The sequence below is a fragment of the Halichoerus grypus genome, chromosome 11 (assembly GCF_964656455.1).
Source record: "Halichoerus grypus chromosome 11, mHalGry1.hap1.1, whole genome shotgun sequence".
NCBI classification, from domain to species: Eukaryota; Metazoa; Chordata; class Mammalia; order Carnivora; family Phocidae; genus Halichoerus; species Halichoerus grypus.
In genome coordinates, this window is record NC_135722.1 from 74,478,623 (window position 1) to 74,487,562 (window position 8,940).

Sequence of the window (8,940 nt, forward strand, 5' to 3'; positions counted from 1 at the left end):
GCCATAGATTGGAGGTTCTCCCTCCTTCATTTCAATTAATTTGCTAGAGTGGCTCACAGAATTCAGATAAATATTTACTTATCAGATTACCAGTTCGTTATAAAAGGATATAACTTAGGAATAGCCAGATGGAAGAGATGAAATAGGTAAGGTATGGGGAAGGGGTGAAGAGTTTCCATGCCCTTCCCAGGCACACCACTCTCCCTGAATATCTACATGTTCACCAACCTGGAAACTCTCCAATCCGTCTTTTTTTTTTTTTTTTTTTTTAACAGAGGTTTCATAACATAGGCATGATTGATTGGAATCATTGGCCATTGGCAACTTAATTCAAACGCCAGCCTCTCTCCACTCCGTGGAGGTAGGGAGGTAAAACTGAAAGTTCTAACCATCTAATCATATGGATGACTCCACTGGCAACCAGCCCTTATTCTTAGATGATTTAGGGGCTTTCCAAAAGTCAACCTCATTAACATAGCAAAAAACACCTTTATCACTCTCACTACTTAGGAAATTCTAAGGGTTTTAGAAGCTCTGTGCCAGAAATAGGGGTGAGGTCAACTATACATTTTTTACTGAAAAATCACAACATCACAGACTTGAAGGTAAGCTGGAATAAGTTAAATATATATATATTATATAGACACTAAAACAACCACTAAAAACACAAAAATAGTTATAGTTATTTACAAATAAATAAAAATGGTATCATAAAAATAATCCAAAATAAAGGCACACAAAGATAAAAAACAAACAGTACAGATGGGAGAAACACAAAACAGGAAGATGAGAGACTTAAATCTCATCATATCACTAATCACATTAAATATAAATGATCAAACACTCCAATTGAAAGGTAGAGATTTTCAGCTTTGATTTAAAAAAAGAGAAAGAGGAAGACCTAACCATATCTTGCATATAAGAAATGCACTTTAAATGTAAACACACAAATAAATAAAGAGATATATCATGTTAATACCATGCAAAAGAAATCTGTATTGACTTAATGTCTGTATTAATATCAAAGTAAATTTCACAGCAGAGTATTACCAGTGACAAAGGAGTTAATTTTATAATGATAACGGGTTAATCCAACAGGAGGACATAACAACCCATACAAATGCTTGTATACAGAATGACAGAGCTATAAAATACATTAAGCAAAAGCTGATAGAATTGCAAGAAGTAGACAAATTCATAACCCTAGTCAAAGATATCAATCCCCATCTCAATAATTATTACAACATGTAGACAGAAAATGAATAAAGATATAGAAGATTTGAATAAAACAATAAACCAACTTGACCTAATTGACATTTTTAGAACACTCCACCCAAGAACAGAAGAATATCTATTTTTCAAGTGTATATGGTATATTTATCAATTTAGACTATATTCTGGGCCACAGGACAAGTCTCAATACATATATATATATATATTTTTTTTTAAAGATTTTATTTATTTGACAGAGAGAGTCACGGCAAGAGAGGGAACACAAGCAGGGGGAGGGGGAGAGGGAGAAGCAGGCTTCCCGCGGAGCAGGGAGCCCGATGTGGGGCTCGATCCCAGGACCCTGGGATCATGACCTGAGCCAAAGGCAGACACTCAACGACTGAGCCACCCAGGCGCCCCAAGTCTCAATATATTTAAAAGGATTAAAGTAAAAGCAGGCTTATTCTTAGACCACAATAGAATTAAATTGGTAATCAATAAAAATATGACCTCTGGAAAAATCCCAAATGTTAGGAAACTAACTGGTGCATTTTAAATAATGGATCAAAGAAGAAATCAAAAGGTAAATTAGATATTATTTTAAACTGAATGAAAATAAAAACACAACATACTAAAAATTCATAAGATGCTGGTAAGGCCATACCTAGTGGGATAGTCATAATGCCAAATGTCTGTATTAGAAAAGAATAAAAGTCTCAAATCAATGACTTCAGCTTCCACTTTAAGAAATATTTTTTTTATTTTATTATATTTTTAGAGATTTTATTTCTTTTTTAGAGAGTGTGTGTGTGTGAGCAGGGGGAGGGGCAGAGGGAGAGAGAGAATCCCAAGCAGACTCCATGCTGAGCATGGAGCCCTACACGGGGCTTGATCTCATGACCCTGAGATCAGGACCTGAGCCAAAATCAAGAGTTGGTCACTTAACCAAGTGAGCCACCCAGGCACCCCAAGAAACTATTTTTTTAAGATCGAATTGAACTCAAAGTAAGCAGAAAGAAGGATATAAAAAGGGCAGAGTAGAGATCAATGAAATAGAAAAGAGAAAAATAATAGAGAAAATCAATGAAATAAAAAGCTGGTTCTTTCAGATGATCAATAAAATTGATAACTCTCTAGCTAGATTGTTAAGGAAAAAAAGAAAGAAGACACAAATTGCCAATATCGGGAATGAGCAAAGTAACATCATTCTAGAGTCTACAGATATTAAAAGGATAATAAAGGAATACTCTAAACAACCTTATGGTAATAAGTTCAACAACTTACATGAAATGAACAAATTCCTTGAAAGACACAAACTATCAAGAAGACACAAAACTTGAGAAGAAATAGATAATCTGAATAGTCCTATATCTATTAAAGAAATAAATTTGTAGTTAAAATAAACTTGTAGTTTAAATGCCCATAAAGAAAACTCTAGGTCCAAAAGGCTTGGCTGATGAATCATACCAAACTTTTAGAGAAGAAGTCATACCAACTCTACACAAACTCTTTCAGGATTTAAAGAAGAAGGAATATTTTCAAATATATCCATTTTGACCTAATAATATATTATGTATAATTTTAATCAATACCCTTTCATTAACACATAACTAGCACCTGGACATAACAGCTCTGAAGAAAAAACAAAGTTGACTTTGGGGGTGCATGAGTGGCTCAGTCTGTTAAGTGTCTGCCTTCGGCTCAGGTCATGATCTCAGGTCCTGGGATTGTGCCCCACATCGGGCTCCCTGCTCAGCGGAGAATCTGCTTCTCCTTCTCCCTCTTCCCCTCACCCCGCTTGTTCTCTCTCTCTCTCTCTCAAATAAATAAATGAAATCTTAAAAAAAGGAAAAGTTGACTTTGATGAAGGAGAAAGACGTTAGAGGAGATCCCAGGCAAAGCCCTCTGCTATAAAGAAGGAGAGAAGAGGATGCTTATAAGGGAGAGTCACTTTCTCCAGATGCTCTCAACAACCCAGGGACAAGAAATACTGTCTATGTTTCATTGAGGTTGTACCAATATTTCCAGAGCATTGCTAGAGGAAAGGTTGTAGCTAATAGCAATGTTTCATTCTACATCAGCACCTACCACCATTTACTGAGGATCACCCATATGCTGGCTTTTTTGCTGGAAATCTCTACAAGTAATATTTCTTCCTATCCTTACAACCACCTTCTATTTTAGGAACATCATCAAGTACAGTACACCCCTGCCCAGATTTTGAGTTTTTTCATCAGTCAGGAGAGGCACAAGATGAGATAAGGAAAGGCAAAAAAAACATGAGAAGAATCAGGTTAGATTTACCCAATGATGTAACCCATGTGGCAAGTTTCTCCTTTCTTTCGTCCACAAATGATGTCTCTAATCACCTTCCAGGAAGGAAAAACAGGCAGCAGGGAGGGGCAGGGGGCAGGGACAGAATCTACCTTATTCGGTCTCCAAATGGGCCGTTGTTCTCAGGGCATATCCTCATCACTTTGTGCTCTGTAATGAAGTTGTTTCCTCAGCCTAATAGATGAGCTCTACTGATCATTTTTTCTGTTTTCCCACCTTCCTTTCATTGAATTCTGGTGAAAAGTTATGCCAACCCTTACTGCTGAGGCCACATAGGGTTGGAGAGAAGTGATGAAAAAAATCAATTGTCTTGTCCCTGATCCAGCTTCAGTTCTCTGAACAAAAGAATAAAGCCTATTGTCCAGAGCTTAAAAAGATATGCCATTTTCTAAATTTTCCTTCTCTTTTTGTCTCATAGTCCTCTCTCTTTTGTGCCTCAAACACCTCTGTCTGACTCTCCCTTCAGAATAATCAATCCCTAGTACCCTTGTTGGGCATTAGAATTCCATAATTACAAGCGTTTGGTGACTGCCAATGGCTTTATCTGATTTAGCAGAACTTTTGAGTGAACTCCGGTCTTACCATCTTCTGGCTCTGCTAGGAAGTAAGGGAGTGGGAGAGGGAGTTTTGGGGCAGTGGAATGTTGGAAGGATAGAAGAATGGGGCGTGGGGGGAGGGTGATTTTTCCAATCTGAGTTAAAGCAATTTTTCCCCCAAATGCATTTGAAATGAAACATTTTACCACCATGAGGAGTCATATCCTTCTTCAGACTTTCCTATCCCCAGGATGGGAAATTAGAGAAGTTCAAATTCCTTCTTTAGGCCTATTTCTTAGAAAACTGTAACACAAGCTATGGATAGAGAGTGCCCCTTTCCACCCTGGTTACAGTCCACAACTTTCTCCACTGTCTGACAATTAGGGCTCCATAACTTCATTCTGAACCCATGTTTCTCTTTTGAACACTGGAGTGAGGAAGAAAGGGGAGTTTTGGTTCACTTCACCAATGCCACCCCTCAATTTGGATAAATTAAAGGCTCCAATCAACAAGCAATTAATCACAAGATAACCTACAGTGAATGCCATCATATAGAGTGGAGAAGAAAGAAGATAACTGGCTATTGGCCACCTGGGTTACTACTCCTACTGTTTCTGCTGAAACATCTAGAACAGCTTGGCCCTACAGATTGGAGGCAGTGGAATACATGTAAGCAGAGGAGCAGGGTACATGGAAATAAATGAAGATTACCTAAAGAGAACAAACAGAGGCCATTTATTCAGAGTTTGCTATAACAAGGGAGTCAGCTACCATCATTTGTCATTTGGTAGAGATTCAAAGGCAAGCAGGAAGCTTTACAGTAAAAAAAATTAAAAAGGTATGCTTCAGGCATGCTCTGATTGGAGTTTGTTAGGATAGGGAAGGTGGAGGCCAGATAATTAGAAGTGGATATAATTGATTTGGAAAGCATATTTGGTTTTTTAAGCTTGGTCCTGAGTTGAAAATAGGGGCAAAAAATCAAGAAGCTGGCAAGATCTGTTGGAAGATGGAGGAGTAGGAGGACCCTAAGCTTGCCTTGTCCCATGATACTAGATAACATTCACATCAGTGTAAATAACCCAGAAAATGACCCAAAGACTGGCAGAAGAAACTACACAATTAAAGGTAGAGAAGAGGCCACATTGAAGAAGGTAGGAAGAGAGAAGACATGATCTGGTAGGAAGGATGAAGATGTGATCTGGCCATCCATGGTGGGGATGGAACTGGTGGTGCAGAGAAGGGTGAAAAACAGACTTTCACACCAGGGAGGCCACTAATGAACAGGGAACAGGGAGGATGAATCCTCATAACATTTGCCTTTGAAAGCGAGAGGCACCAAATTTCATGAGTTCTTACAACCAGTGGGACTTAAAGCCTGGAATTTAAAAATCAGTACTCAGCTCTGGGAGAGCCTGGAGGGCATTAGGAAGTAGAATCCCTGCCCTTAAAGAGATAGCATGATAGCCCTTGCAGATACAGTGTAGAACTAACACTTTCAAAAATGCCAGGGGTAGACAGGGAGGGAGAGTGATTTGCCATCTCAGAGCATGGCCTGGGAGAGAAGGATCAGGGGGAGAGTACTACAGGAACAAAGGGGCTAGCAGGCACCATTTCCCTCCCCACCCCCAGCATAAACAATGGCCACCTGTGGGTACCAGCACTGCCCCAACACTCATTACCTAACTTGCTTACACCAAGCCCTGACCCCTATACTTTGGTGGATTCACCCTTCCCAGTCAAGATGGCCTTAGTCCCAGTGCTGTGGGCCCCCTCCCCCAGAAGACTGGTGCAAACCCTGCCAATACAACATCTTCTCGCCTGCGTGTTTTGTGGGACCTCAATTCTGGCAGCAGTGGGGGCAGGTCTCATTTCACAGGCAGACCACCACATACCTTGTTCAAATGCACCCCCCCTCCCCCCCGCTGGTGACCAAACACTGCCCATAATAGGCATAGAGGGCCTCTGCAGAAACTGGACTGAATGAAAAAAAGAGGCCAAGCCTCAACAGCAGAGAACACACACACATTCCCTGAAGCAGCAGGCTCTGGGGAACAGGGGACACCACTGCAGGGCACTACATGAACCTCTTCTTCATAAGGCTATTATTGTTAAGAGCAAGAGAGGGGCACCTGGGTGGCTCAGTCATTAAGCGTCTGCCTTAGGCTCAGGTCATGATCCCAGGGTCCTGGGATCAAGCCCCGCATGGGGCTCCCTGCTCTCCAGGAAGCCTGCTTCTCCCTCTCCCACTCCCCCTGCTTGTGTTCCCTCTCTCACTGTGTCTCTCTCTGTCAAATAAATAAATAAAATCTTAATAAAAAAAAAAAAAGAGCAGGAGAAGTGGCTGACTTTCCTAACAGAGAGAAAGAGACACAGAAATCAGACAAAATGAGGAAACAGAGAAATATCTCCCAGATGAAGAACAGGACCAAACCACAGCAGGAGACCAAGCCAAATGGGTATAAGTAATATGTCTGACAGAAATTTTAAAGTAATGATCATAAAGATACTCACTGGACTTGAGAAAAGAGGGGAGGATATCAGTGAGACACTTAACACAGAGATAGAAAAGAACCATTCAGAGATCAAGAACACAATAAATGAAATTAAAAATACTCTAGATTGAATAAATAGGCTAGATGAAGCAGAGGGACAAATTAACGACCTGGAAGACAGAGTAAAGGAAAGTAACCAAGCTGAGCAAAGGAGGGAGAAGAAAATTACGCAAATTGAGAATAGTTTTAGGAAACTCAGTGACTCCATCAAGCATAATACATTCGCATTACAGCGGTCTCAGAAGAAGAAGAGAGAGAAAAGGGGGCAGAAAATTTATTTGAAGAAATAACAGCTGAGGGGCGCCTGGGTGGCTCAGTCGTTAAGCGTCTGCCTTCAGCTCGGGCCATGATCCCAGGGTCCTGGGATCGAGCCCCACATCAGGCTCCCTGCTCAGCGGGAAGCCTGCTTCTCCCTCTCCCACTCCCCCTGCTTGTGTTCCCTTTCTCACTGTCTCTCTCTCTGTCAAATAAATAAACAAAATCTTAAAAAAAAAAAAAAAAGAAAGAAAGAACAGCTGAAAACTTCTCTAATCTGGGTAAGGAAACAGATATCCAGATCCAGGAGGCACAGAGATCTTCCCAAAAATTCAACACAAAGATGTCCACACCAAGACACATAGTAATCAAAATGGCAAGTAGTGATAAAGAAAAAAAATTTAAAAAGCATCAAGAGAAAAGATAGTTATATACAAAGGAAACCCCATAAGGCTATCAGCAGATTTTTCAGCAGTAAGTTTGCAGGCCAGTGGCAGGATATATTCGAAGTGCTGAAAGGGAAAAATCTGCAGCCAAGAATACTCTATCCAGTAAGGCTATCATTCAGAATAGAAAGAGAGATAAAGAGTTTCTCAGACAAAGAAAAATTAAAGGAGTTCATGACTACTAAACCAACCCTACAAGAAATACTAAAGGGGACTTTTTGAATGGAAAGGAAAAACCATAAGTGAGAGTATGAAAGGTTTAAAAAAAACACAAAAGCAGTAAAAAATGAGTATTTCTGTAAAAATCAGTCAAGGGATTCAAAAAATAAAAGGATGTAAAATATGACACCATACACCTAAAATGGGGTGGGGGGGGAAGAAGGAAAGAATGGATTTATACTTAAGTGACCATCAACTTAATATAGACTGATATATGCAGAAGATGTTATATACAAACTGAATGGTAACCACAAATCAAAAACCAGTAACAGATATGCAAAGAATAAAGAGAAAGGGGTTGGAGTATATCACTAAAGAAAGCCAACAAACCGTGAAAAAGAGAAAGAGAAGAAAGGATCAGAGAAAATCTATAGAAAGAATCATAAAACAAGTAACAAAATGACAATAAATACATATCTATCAATAATTACTTTGGACATAAATGGACTAAATTCTCCAATCAAAAGACATAGGGTAAAGAAATGGATAAAAAAACAAGATCCATCTATATGCTGTCTACAAGAGACTCATTCAGACCAAAAGACACCTTCAGATTGAAAGTGAGGGAATGGAAAAACATTTATCATGCAAATGGATGTCAAAAGAACCTGGATTAGCAATACTTATATTGGACAAAATAGACTTTAAAACAAAGACTATAACAAGAGACAAAGACTATATAATAATAAAGGGGACAGGGGCGCCTGGGTGGTTCAGTTGGTTAAGTGACTGCCTTCAGCTTGGGTCTTGATCTCAGGGTCCTGGGATTGAGCCCCACATGGGGCTCCCTGCTCAGGTTTTTATCCTTTCTCTTATTGATGTTTTCTTTCTGTGGTATCTTTATCTGGTTTTGGTATCAGGGTCATACTAGCTTCATAGAATAAATTTGGAAGTTCTGAGCAAGACTCATCAAAAAAAAAAAAAAAATAGGGCACCTGGGTGGCTCAGTCGTTCAGCGTCTGCCTTTGGCTCAGGTCATGATCCCAGGGTCCTGGGATCGAGTCCCATATCGGGCTCCCTCCTCGGCGGGAAGCCTGCTTCTCCCTCTCCCACTCCCGCTGCTTGTGTTCCTGCTCTCACTATCTCTGTCTCTGTCAAATAAATAAATAAAATCTTTAAAAAAAAATAGAGAAAGAACCCAAATAAACAAAATCACTAATGAAAGAAAAGAAATAACAACCAACACCATAAAAATACAAACAACTGTAACAAATATGAAAACCTCTGCCAACAAATTGGACAAGTTAGAAGAAATGTATAAATTCCTAGAAACAAATGACCTACCAAAACTAAAGTAGGAATATATAAAAAATTTGAACAAACCAATTACCAGCAATGAGATTGAATCAGTAATCAAAAAACTCCCAACAAAGAAGTCTGGGACCA